The sequence below is a fragment of the Bombina bombina genome, chromosome 3, assembly GCF_027579735.1.
Source record: "Bombina bombina isolate aBomBom1 chromosome 3, aBomBom1.pri, whole genome shotgun sequence".
Classification (NCBI taxonomy): domain Eukaryota; kingdom Metazoa; phylum Chordata; class Amphibia; order Anura; family Bombinatoridae; genus Bombina; species Bombina bombina.
In genome coordinates this window covers 220,963,788-220,976,525 of record NC_069501.1, presented here as the reverse complement: position 1 = coordinate 220,976,525, position 12,738 = coordinate 220,963,788, and the positions used below count along the sequence as shown (strand labels likewise).

Sequence of the window (12,738 nt, the reverse complement as noted above, 5' to 3'; positions counted from 1 at the left end):
ATTTAAAGGTTTAGCAATTTCATGAGTGACTCTGGGGTTTTGAACAGGTTGAACTGTTCTTGTGCCAAATTATTTAAACAGTGATTAATGTTTGCGTTTGGATGCAGCCTGCGGTTTTGTCCTTAGTGCCAGTGATCTCTGGAGCTCTGACCTGCTGGATCAGGTAATCTCTTCTATTAATTAAACTATGAGATAGTTACAAATAAAAACTCACCATTTTGTGTCTATTTTTTTATTCTGTATAGTGTAATATTATTGCAATATGTAAGTAAATATAACTAGGTATGTTGCATAATAACAGGTGCATTTAGGGTTGCAAGATGTCCAGTATTCAGCCGGACAGTCTAGTATTTTAACAGTGAAATCTCTACAAAAATACGGGACTCTTAAAAGACCACTAAATACAGTAGAATTCCATAATTAACAAATGCATAATAAAAACACAATGCAACAACAATTTTCGCCCATTTGCTGGCATCCTGTATCATGTGACACCCTTATGAACTCGTGCACATGCTCATTAGGAGTTGGTGCCTCAAAAAGTGTTTATAAAAAAAGATTTGCAATATTTGAAAATAGAAGTAAATTGGAAAGCCTCAAAAAATTGAATGCACTATCTGAATCATAAAAGTTTAATTTTGACTTTAGTGTCCCTTTAACCCCATCTTAGCTGCTACAGCAGCCCATAGCTAAAAAAAATTTTGCTAAGAGGTGACGTTTTTATCTCTTAGCCAATAGCCATGCGGTAAATCCGACTCCCATGGGCACCAAGCCGGATTTACTGCACGGCTATTGGCTAAGAAGTAAGAACGGCGATCGATTGAAACAAATAAAGGAGTTTTCTACATGAAGTATCTTATACTTCATGAATAAAAGTCCTCTTTATTTGTTTCAATAGTCAATCCTAGCGTTTGTAAAACGCTAGAATTTACTTTCACTTTAAGGAACAGGAATTTCATACAAAAACACTCAAAAGACCAGAGCATTTTTATCATTTTTGCAACAGAAAAAGAGCCTTTTTTTCATTTACCTATCAAAACTATATCGGCTAGATTACGAGTTTTGTGTTATGGTGAAAAAGTAGCGTTAGGTTATAACGCTGCTTTTTCACTACCGCTGCTATTACGAGTCTTGCAGATTAGGGGCACCGCACACTTTTTTGGCCTTAACGCAAATAAACTTACGCAAATTGTGTAAAGTCTTTTTTCAATGGGACTTCCATAGCGCCGATATTACAAGCTTTTCCAGGGAGGCCAAAAAGTGAGCGGTACAGCCTATACCTCAAGATTCGTAACGCATTCTAAAGTCAGTAGTTATGAGTTTTATGCTACAACGCCGTAACAAAACTCATAACTAAAGTGCTAAAAAGTACACTAACACCCATAAACCACCTATTAACCCCTAAACCGAGGCCCTCCCGCATAGCAAACACTAAAATAAAATTATTAACCCCTAATCTTCCGCTTCTGACATCGCCGCCACTATAATAAATATATTAACCCCTAAACCGCTGTACTCCCGCATCACCAACACTAGTTAAATATTATTAACCCCTAATCTGCCACCCCTAACATCGCCGCCACCTACCTACATTTATTAACCCCAATCTGCCACCCCCAACGTCGCCGCCACACTAAATTTATTAACCCCTAAACCTAAGTCTAACCCTAACCATAACACCCACTAACTTAAATATAATTAAAATAAATCTAAAGAAAACCTATTATTAATAACTAAATAATTCCTATTTAAAACCAAATACTTACCTGTAAATAAACCCTAAGCTAGCTACAATATAACTAATAGTTACATTGTAGCTAACTTAGGTTTTATTTTTATTTTACTGTCAAGTTTGTATTTATTTTAATTAGGTAGAATAGTTACTAAATAGTTATTAACTATTTACTAACTACGTAGCTAAAACAAATACAAATTTGCCTGTAAAATAAAACCTAACCTGCCTTACACTAACACCTAACCTTATACTACAATTAAATAAATTACCTAAATTAAATACAATTAACTAAATTAAATACAAATACCTAAATTACAACAACAAGAACACTAAATTACACAAAATAAAAAACTAATTACAAGACATTTAAACTAATTACACCTAATTTAATAGCCCTTTCAAAATTTAAAAAGCCCCCCTAAAATAAAATAAACCCCTAGCCTAAACTAAACTGCCAATAGCCCTTAAAAGGGCCTTTTGCAGGGCATTGCCCCAAAGAAATCAGCTCTTTTACCTGTAAAAAAAATTCAAACAACCCCCCAACAGTAAAACCCACCACCCACATAACCAACCCCCCAAATAAAACCCTAACTAAACAAACAACTAAGCTCCCTATTGCCCTGAAAAGGCCATTTGTATGAGCATTGCCTTAAAAGGGCATTTAGCTCTATTGCTGCCCAAACTCTAATCTAAAACTAAAACCCACCCAATAAACCCTTAAAAAAACCTAACACTAACCCCCGAAGATCCACTTACAGTTTTGAAGACCGGACATCCATCATCAACGAAGTCGAGAGAAAGTCTTCATCCAAGCCGGGAGAAGTGGACCTCCAGATGGGCAGAAGTCTTCATCCAGACGGCATCTTCTATCTTCATCCATCTGGCGTGGAGCGGGTCCATCTTCAAGACATCCGGCGCAGAGCATCCACTTCTTACGACGACTCCCGACGAAAGAAGGTTCCTTTAAGTGACATAATCCAAGATGGCGTCCCTTAGATTCCGATTGGCTGATAGAGTTCTATCAGCCAATCGGAATAAAGGTTGAAAAAATCAGCTAATAGGATTTAAGTTCAATCCTATTGGCTGATTGCATCAGCCAATAGGATTTTTTCAACCTTATTTCCAATTGGCTGATAGAATTATATCAGCCAATTGGAATCTAAGGGACGCCATCTTGGATGACGTCACTTAAAGGAACCTTCATTCATCGGGAGTCGTCGTAATAAGAGGATGCTCTGCGCCGGATGTCTTGAAGATGGACCCGCTCTGTGCCGAATGGATGAAGATAGACCTGCTCCGCGCCGGATGGATGAAGATAGACAATGCCGTCTGGATCTTCGGGTGTTAGTGTTAGTTTTTTTTTTAAGGGTTTATTGGGTGGGTTTTAGTTTTAGATTAGGGTTTGGGTAGCAATAGAGATAAATGTCCTTTTAAGGGCAATGCCCATACAAATGCCCTTTTCAGGGCAAGGTGGAGCTTAGGTTTTTTTAGTTAGGGTTTTATTTGTGGGGTTGGTTGTGTGGGTGGTGGGTTTTACTATTGGGGGGTTGTTTACAGGTAAAAGAGCTGATTTCTTTGGGGCAATGCCCCGCAATAGGCCCTTTTAAGGGCTATTGGTAGTTTAGTGTTTGTTTGTTTTTGTAATTTAGGTATTTGTATTTAATTTAGTTAATTGTATTTAATTTAGGTAATTTATTTAATTGTAGTGTAAGGTTATGTGTTAGTGTAAGGCAGGTTAGGTTTTATTTTACAGGTAAATTTGTATTTATTTTAGCTAGGTAGTTAGTAAATAGTTAATAAAAACTATCCTAGTTAGAATAAATACAAACTTGCCTGTAAAATAAAAATAAAACGGGGGAGGAGCCAACTCCTGAACTAGATGGTCGCATATCTCTGCAGCTCCAGCTATTTCCATTTAAAAGTCAAGTTTAGCGACCATCTAATATAAATTTCTTCACTAACATTGGCACATTATTGGCTCTGGAATATATCTAGCCAAATTGTTAAGGTCAGAATATCTCGAGGCTGACAAGATATTACTAAGGACTTATGTGTATGCAGCGCTCAGGAGAGAATAATTCCCAGCCCACGTGGAGGCCTACAAGAGGTATCGGATCGACTTAGTATTTTCAACAAATTTATCCCCTGTAGCAAGATACCACTGACCCCACCAAAGATACAGAGAATCTTCAACGGGTCAGCTAGAAATAAGACCATGGACACTCTTACTAACTAGGAAGTTGAATTGTCCAGGCTGCTGCGCAGCCATTTTGATGATTTCGAGAGGAGCATAATCTCATTGTTCTCTGGAACTCCTAACCTACATCCTGCAGCATATGCTGCACCTCTAGCTATACAGCAGATATCTATGGGAGGAGAAGAGAGGAAACAGACAGTGTGGCGACCAATCCGTGGGCTAACAGTGAATCTAGACCGGGACGATAAGGAGAGAACTCACCCAACTACAGCTGCCCATCTCACACCTAGCCCCGCCATCAATCCGGTAGGTCCGGAGTACCTCAGTGAGCCACGGTCGGCTGTTTCTGCAGCCCAAAAGGAGGAGTCATGGGACTCTACAGAGTGTCCCCTGTCGACTATGGTGTTGGGAGAGTCCAGAGCTCAGATGCATGTGCGTTCCACTCGGGGAGGTGCGGCCGGCCTCCCGGAGTATTGGGTAACTATGTCTCTCACGGTAGGTGATATGGGACAGAATTTCCGATGGCAACGATTCAGCAGAGATACAGGGGACTGGGACAGCGCTGTTACCTGGAATATTGGGACACGGATCCCACAAGCAACTTGTAGATTAACCCCTTGGACATACTTTGAGGGTCAGGTAACTTTAAGGAAACCCCACAAGATTCATCCCAAACGAGCATTAAACAGTACTGGAGTGGGTTAATATATTGTACTTCATATGGTGGGGCTAATTTCTAATTTCTTATTTATATGGAGATGGATTATGCCTTCATGAAATTTATCTCACTTATTATGCAACACCCATTTTGGCATACAGTTCTTTAGATATGTATAATGTGACAATTCCCTTATCCTGATTGTAAAATAAGCATGCTACCTGTAATGTAGTTCGTAGTCTTAAGCTCTTTGTTTCACATATTTACAACTGTTACATTGCTATGTACTTATAGGCATAAGTACTCTCTTAATAGTCCTGTGACCCTTATTTTAAGGTAATCATTAGAGTTCCCAGCATATGTTAGAGGTTCATTTTTTGATCCACTCATACATTGTTATTGAAAATCTTTTAATAATAGCTGTCCTCACTGCTGGTACAATTTAGATTCTCTTTCCCACCACTGGAGGGGAGTCAAGAACTAGATGTGGGTTATTATACATTACAACCTTTACTTAACCTCTTGTATTGGTCAATATTGTCATACCTAACTAAAATGATCACCACCATACTTATGACCTGACTTGTTGTGATATGTCATTATTTGGGGAATATGCCCAAGTTTTTAGAAGGGGCAATTTTTCCTCCTTATGATTCATTTTAAGTTTTATGCTTTTATCTCCTTAGTATAAAGTTATGTATCCTAAGATGATATGAATCACTAAGTGACCAGGCTGTTGTACACAGGAAGGGCTGTTATTTTTGTACAAAATATGATCATCTTACCGACTTTGTTTTTATTAACAGTAGATTACAGATTAGGTTTGTGTGCTCTTCTTAGATAATAGAAAGCCAACATTAATATGAGTATATTCATAGTTCATGAGTCCAGGAAACCCTAAATTCAAGGCCAATAGTTACCTTCTATACTTACCTGACATGGGTTCCGTGAGGAGTAAGCTTTATTCCTGATAGTTAAATATTAATCTAACTCCTACTCTTCACTCATATGGTTCTATTTATCAGTATCACATGTGCACATACCTCCCCCCCATACTCCCTTCGGCTTATCAGATAAGCGCATGAAAACATATCTTATGGCAAAGTCTAACGTTATTCTTATAGTTGTATATACTAAGCTACAGATATCAGAGCACGCTCTATATCTTATTAAATATGAAAATTCAGATTCATAATTTGAGATCCAAAAGTGGTCTCTTAATGTCCTTGATTGCCTTCTCTAACGTTAATTCTTTTAGCAATTCTGTGTGAGGTCCAAGAGTGGCCTTATAAGTTCTCTTCATGGGAGGCATACAGCTTGATGGGTACCTCTTATGTTTATTTATTTTACAAATGTCATATGCTTTAGCTCTGTTTTAGCTAAAATGTACAACTTTTCTTTTTCGATCTGTTTATTGTTGTATACTGTGAATTGGCATTTTTGTTTTGTATGCCCGAAAACTGAATCTCAATAAAAAAATAAATACAAAATAAAATAAAAAAATAAATAAAAATAAAACCTAAGATAGATACAATGTAACTATTAGTTATATTGTAGCAAGCTTAGGGTTTATTTTACAGGTAAGTATTTAGTTTTAAATAGGAATTATTTAGTTATTAATAGTAGGTTTTCTTTAGATTTATGTTAAATATATTTAAGTTAGTGGGTGTTAGGGTTAGACTTAGGTTTAGTGGTTAATAAATTTAGTATAGTGGCGGCGACGTTGGGGGCGGCAGATTAGGGGTTAATAATTTTAGGTAGGTGGCGGCGATGTTAGGGGCGGCAGATTAGGGGTTAATAATATTTAAATAATGTTTGTGATTCGGGAGTGCGGTGGTTTAGGGGTTAATATGTTTATTATAGTGGCGGCGATGTCCGGAGCAGCAGATTAGGGGTTAATAAGTATAATGTAGGTGTCAGCGATGTAGGGGGCAGTAAATTAGGGGTTAATAAGTGTAAGATTAGAGGTGTTTAGACTCGGGGTTTATGTTAGGGTGTTAGGTGTAAACATAAAATGTTTTTCCCCATAGGAATCAATAGGGCTGCGTTACTGAGCTTTACTCTGCTTTTTTGCAGGTGTCAGACTTTTTTCAGCCGGCTCTCCCCATTGATGTCTATGGGGAAATCGTGCACGAGCACGTATAACTAGCTCACCGCTGACTTAAGCAGTGCTGGTATTGAAGTGCGGTATGGAGCACAATTTTGCTCTACGCTCACTTCTTGTCTTTTAACGGCGGGTTTATAAAAACCTGTAATACCAGTGCTGTAGGTAAGTGAGCGGTGACAATAACGTGCAAGTTAGCACCGCACCCCTCATACCGCAAAACTTGTAATCTAGCCGTATATATTTTAGTAGACAACCCAAGGTATTAATCTAGGCCCATTTTGGTATATTTTATGTCACTATTTAACAGGGCCAGACTGGGAATAAAAAGCAGCCCAGGAAATTTGTCTCAGTATAATGCGCACACCCCATTATCTGTTACACATCTACAACCACCAAAAAACACCCATGCTAAATAGTTTCTAAATTTTGTCCTGAGTTTAGAAATACCCAATGTTTACATGTTCTTTGCTTTTTTTGCAAGTTATAGGGCAATAAGTACAAGTAGCACTTTTCTATTTCCAAACCACTTTTTTTCAAAATTAGCACTAGTTACATTGGGACACTGATATCTTTCAGGAATCCCTGAATATCCTTTGACATGTATATATATATTTTTTTTTAAGACATCCCAAAGTATTGATCTAGGCCCATTTTGGTATATTTCATGCCACCATTTCACCGCGAAATAAGATCAAATGAAAAAAAATTGTTCACTTTTTCACAAATTTTTTCACAAACTTTAGGTTTCTCACTGAAATTATTTGCAAACAACTTGTGCAATTATGGCATAAATGGTTGTAAGCGCTTCTCTGGGATCCCCTTTATTCAGTAATAGCAGACATATATGGCTTTGGCGTTGATTTTTGGTAATTAGAAGGGCGCTAAATGCCACTGCGCACCACACGTGAATTATGCCCAGCAGTGAAGGAGTTAATTAGGGAGCATGTAGGGAGCTTCTAGGGTTAATTTTAGCTTTAGTGTAGTGTAGTAGACAACCCCATGAATTGATCTAGGCCCATCTTGGTATATTTCATGCCACCATTTCACCGCCAAATGCGATCAAATGAAAAAAAACGTTAAATTTTTCACAATTTTAGGTTTCTCATTGAAATTATTTACAAACAGCTTGTGCAATTATGGCACAAATGGTTGTAAAAGCTTCTCTGGGATCCCCTTTGTTCATAAATAGCAGACATATATGGCTTTGGCGTTGTTTCTTGGTAATTAGAAGGCCGCTAAATGCAGCTGTGCACCACACGTGTATTATGCCCAGCAGTGAAGGGGTTAATTAGGGAGCTTGTAGGGTTCATTTTAGCTTTAGTGTAGTGTAGCAGACAACCCAAAGTATTGATCTAGGCCCATTTTGGTATATTTTATGCCACCATTTCCCCGCCAAATGCGATCAAATGAAAAAAAAAACGTTCACTTTTTCACAAACTTTAGGTTTCTCACTGAAAGTATTTACAAACAGCTTGTGCAATTATGGCACAAATGGTTGTAAATTCTTCTCTGGGATCCCCTTTGTTCAGAAATAGCAGACATATATGGCTTTGGTGTTGCTTTTTGGTAATTAGAAGGCCGCTAAATACTGCTGCGCATCACACGTGAATTATGTCTAGCAGTGAAGGGGTTAATTAGGTAGCTTGTAGGGAGCTTGCAGGGTTAATTTTAGCTTTAATGTAGAGATCAGCCTCCCACCTGACACATCACACCCCCTGATCCCTCCCAAACAGCTCTCTTCCCTAGGGTTGCCACCCATCCCTTAAAATACAGAACACTTATAAGTTACACATGCTGCAGGGTGTGCAGGGAGGAATATGAATAGTGCTGTCCAGAAACACAATACATGTTCCTCCCTGCACACACTGCAGCATGTGTAACTCATAAGTGTCCAGGAAAACATGGCTGAGGTGGCAACCCTATCCCTCCCCCACCCCACAATTGTCCCCGCCATCTTAAGTACTGGCAGAAAGTCTGCCAGTACTAAAATAAAATGTATTTTAAATGTTTTTATTTTTTTTAGCATATTTACATATGCTTCTGTGTAGGATCCCCCCTTAGCCCCCAACCTCCCTGACCCCCCCCCCCCCCACAAACAGCTCTCTAACCCTCCCTTTCTACCTTATTGGTAGCCATCTTGGGTACTGGCAGCTGTCTGCCAGTACCCAGTTTACAAAAAAACCCTGCTTTTCATTTTTTTTTCTTTTTTCGGTAGTGTAGCTTCCCCCCAGCCCCCACCCCCTCCCAGATCCCTTAGATGTATTTTAAAAATGATTTTGTACTTGTACCCCCCTCTATCTAACTTATTTTTTTATATTTCTGTAGTGTAGCCGTTCCCACCCGCTTCCACCCCGTTCACGCGCCCGCCCCCGCCCTCCCGTGCACGTGCACGGAGTCGCTCTCTCTGCATCGGATGGCCAAGGGGTGTTATTGCAGGATGTCTCGATGTCGAGGCATCACTGCAATAACCGGAAAGCAGCTGGAAGCGAGCAGGATCGCTTCCAGACGCTTTAAACCCCTAATGTCGTACAGGGTACGTCGCTGGTCTTTTAAGACCAGGTTGTGTGCGACGTACCCTGTACGACATGCGTCGTTAAGGGGTTAATTTGATGTTTTCCAGCCCCAGCTGCTGCCGCCCACCAGGAAATCTCCTGGTATCATGGTGGGCTAATCCTGCCTTGCTATTTAGCTGCCAAATGCAATCAAACAATTTTTTTTTTACCTTTTTCACAAACTTTGGGATTCTCAATTAAATTATTTACATATCACGTATGCAGTCATAACACAAATGGTTGTAAAATCTTCTCTGGGATCCCCTTTGTTTAGAAATAGCAGACATGCGTGCTTTGCCCTTGCCTTTTGGTAATTAGAAGGCTTCTAATTGCAGCTGCGCACCACACTTCTGAAATTCCCAGCAGTGAAGGGGTTAATCAGTTAGCTTGTAAGGTTTAGTTTAGCTATACTTTAGAGATTACCATCCCACCCTTTGATCCCTCCCTGCTCCCTTCTAAACAGCTTTCTTTCCTCCCTCACCCCCCACTGGTCACCACCATGTTAGGTACTGGCAGACAGTCAGCCAATGTAAAGTTGCAGGGTGTTTTTTTTTAAATTTTATTTATTTTTTATTTTCTGCAGTGTATGATGCCCTCCCACCTCCCTGATACCCCCAAACAGCTTTCTTACCCCACCCCCTCTAACTAGTATCTGCATTTTTAGGTACTGTACCCAGTTCATAGGCATGTTTACCTTTTTACTCCCCCCACCTCCCGTTCAAGCAATGTTCTGTAGGTCTCCCCTCTCCAAGCAAATTTTCTGTAGGTAGTAAATCCCTCCTTCCCTATCACTGTGGAAATCTTTTTCTGCAGTGCAGAGGTCCTGCCCCCTCCAGCGATGGGCCTCCCACCCTCTTCCCACCTGACCCTCCCACACCACCAATGTACGGCACCACTGCAAACCTATGCAGAGAGGGTGCAGCATGTTCCTCCATGCATCAGTGATCTTCTGCCCTGCTCTTTCTGTACTGCCAAACTTGGGCGCATTAAAAAATAGAGCAATCTCACTGCTGTCAGTGAGAGAGCTGCAGGAAGAACTGTCAAGGTATTGCTGAGTGGCATTGGATAAACTACATATGTATCACATAATTTAATAATTCAATTGAGCTAATATCTACTTGATATGAATTGAACAGACTGAAACAATAGAAGACAGCGCAAAAGGGACCAGATTCAAGGTAGTATTTTATTCAAGATGACAACACACCATAAAAAAAAATTCTACTTACAAGATGTAAGTTATTAGAAAGCATTTTACAAATTATGTTGTGAACGATTTTGTCCCTCTCCGGTATAACGGTGATCCACTGCTGATAGGAAGGTTTCCTCTCCCCCACAGATAGAATCTACTCTGGTTGATCAGATGGGACCTGGTAAGCTCGATGCGTTTCCCCCGGTGTACGCCCCGGCTTTTTCAAGAGCAGATAAAAAAGCTGTAAAGCCTGATGCTATTTCTACCACAAGACTGATCCTAATTGGTTAATCACATAACCAATAAGGCTAGATTAAACAGTACACACCTCCAAAATAATGGAGAGCTCTAGTTAACCTGCTGAACATTAAGTGCTATACAATTCTACATTAATCCAGCCAATGCAATTGAACCAGAATGAAATACATGCTTCGATAACAAATAGTAAAAGAATGCCTGACATGTACACTATATTGAGACATGAATACAGAGTATATAAAAACATACAAAGCCGATATAAAAATACAAATATATATAAAAAAAAACAAGATTACAATTGTACACAATTCATAATAATATATATAAAAAAATACATACAATATATATATATATATATATATATATATATATATATATATACACACATACACATATACACACACACATACAATTCATATAAAAATAATATATTTAAAAAGAAACAAAATACATCCTAACAGATTTATAAACCTGGATAATATATGCATATATGAAAGGAACAGCCTAGAACGTGTACATGTGAGCATAAACCTAGAAAAATATATATGGAAAAATATATAAAAAAGACAACCATTAATCATCAAATAAAATATAAAATAAATACAACCTAAAGAGTGCACCCTAAAAAACTATTTTTTCACATCTTAAAATTACATAACAGTTGTCTGTAACAACAAAATTGACTATAGAAAAGCATGTACATCTAAGTCAATGTTAAGACCATAAGGAGACAAACTTTTTAATTTAAAGATCCATTCAGTTTCTTTTTGTCTAAGTAGTCTTAACCTGTTTTTTTCTGGGGGTATCCAATCTATTATTTGGTTCTCAAGACCCCTGGGGTCACAGCCATGTACTAATTGAAAATGATTTGGTACACTATGTTTTTTAAAACCATTTTTGATATTATACAGATGATCATTAAATCTAGTGCAGGTCTTCCTTTTAGTGCGCCCGATGTAAATCAGGTCACACTTACAACGTAAAAGATACACTGTGTAATTAGTTTCACAGTTACATCTATATTTAATTTTCGAAATGTTCAGTACCTTCTGTATTTTTAAAAAGATTTCCCTTTTTGACATGAGAGCACATATTACATTTACCCTTATTACATTTATAAGTGCCCATAGGGAGAGATAACCAGTTACTTAGAATTTCATTTTCATCCTTCTTTCTTACTGTTTCTCTTATTTCCTTTCTCAATTTACTGGGGGCTAAGTGGTTTTTTAAGTTTTTATTCTTTCGAAAAGGTAATCAGTGGTTTATCCCCCATTATATTCCCCAATATGGGGTCAGATTTGAGTATCCCCCAATGCTTTGTCATTACTTTTTTGATGACCTTCGCTCCCTCATTGTATGTAGTAATAAAACGTACTTGATTATTCGTTGACTTCTCCTTGCAACTCACTTTTTCATTTTTGAGAAGTTTATGTCTATCTAAATTGATTGATTTTGTTTTAGCTTCCTTTAGCAATTCAGTATCATAACCTTTTTCTATAAATTTTTTGTCTAGCTCTTTTGCCTCTATTTCAAAGTCAGAAATTATTGAGCAATTACGTCTAACTCTAATGTACTGACTTGCAGGGATATTGGATTTCCAATTTTTGAGATGACCACTTTTGGCATCCACAAAGCTGTTTCTATCTACTGTTTTCCTGGAGTTCCTCACTATAACCTTATTATCCACTGATTTTTTCATAAAGCTTATTTCTAAAAAACTATACTCTCTTGAGAGCTGGTACCACTAAATTTCAAATCATATTCATTAGCATTGATATAATCGGAAAAATGTGATAATGTTAGTGCTGGACCCTTCCATAAAATGATAACATCATCAATATATCTATAATATTTGATGACGTTACACTTAAATGGATTATTATTACAAATATACCTATTTTCAAAACTATCCATAAAAAGGTTTGCATATGAGGGTACAAATGTTGTCCCCATTGCAGTATCTTTTAGCTGTAAATAAAATTGATCTTCAAACTCAAAATAATCATGTGAAAGAATAAACATAATTGAATCTATAATAA

The 12,738-nt window shown here is 38.0% G+C and overlaps 1 protein-coding gene across 1 annotated transcript in view; it reads left to right on the top strand.

Moving 5' to 3' along the window:
* The first annotated feature begins 87 nt into the window (after positions 1-87).
* The window catches only part of TP53I13 (tumor protein p53 inducible protein 13), a 133,966-nt gene continuing 121,315 nt past the window's right edge, over positions 88-12,738 (top strand). Inside the window, exon 1 of the mRNA XM_053706159.1 lies at positions 88-163. The gene's annotated coding sequence lies outside the window, so the exon portion shown is untranslated. The remainder of the gene's footprint in view (positions 164-12,738) is intronic.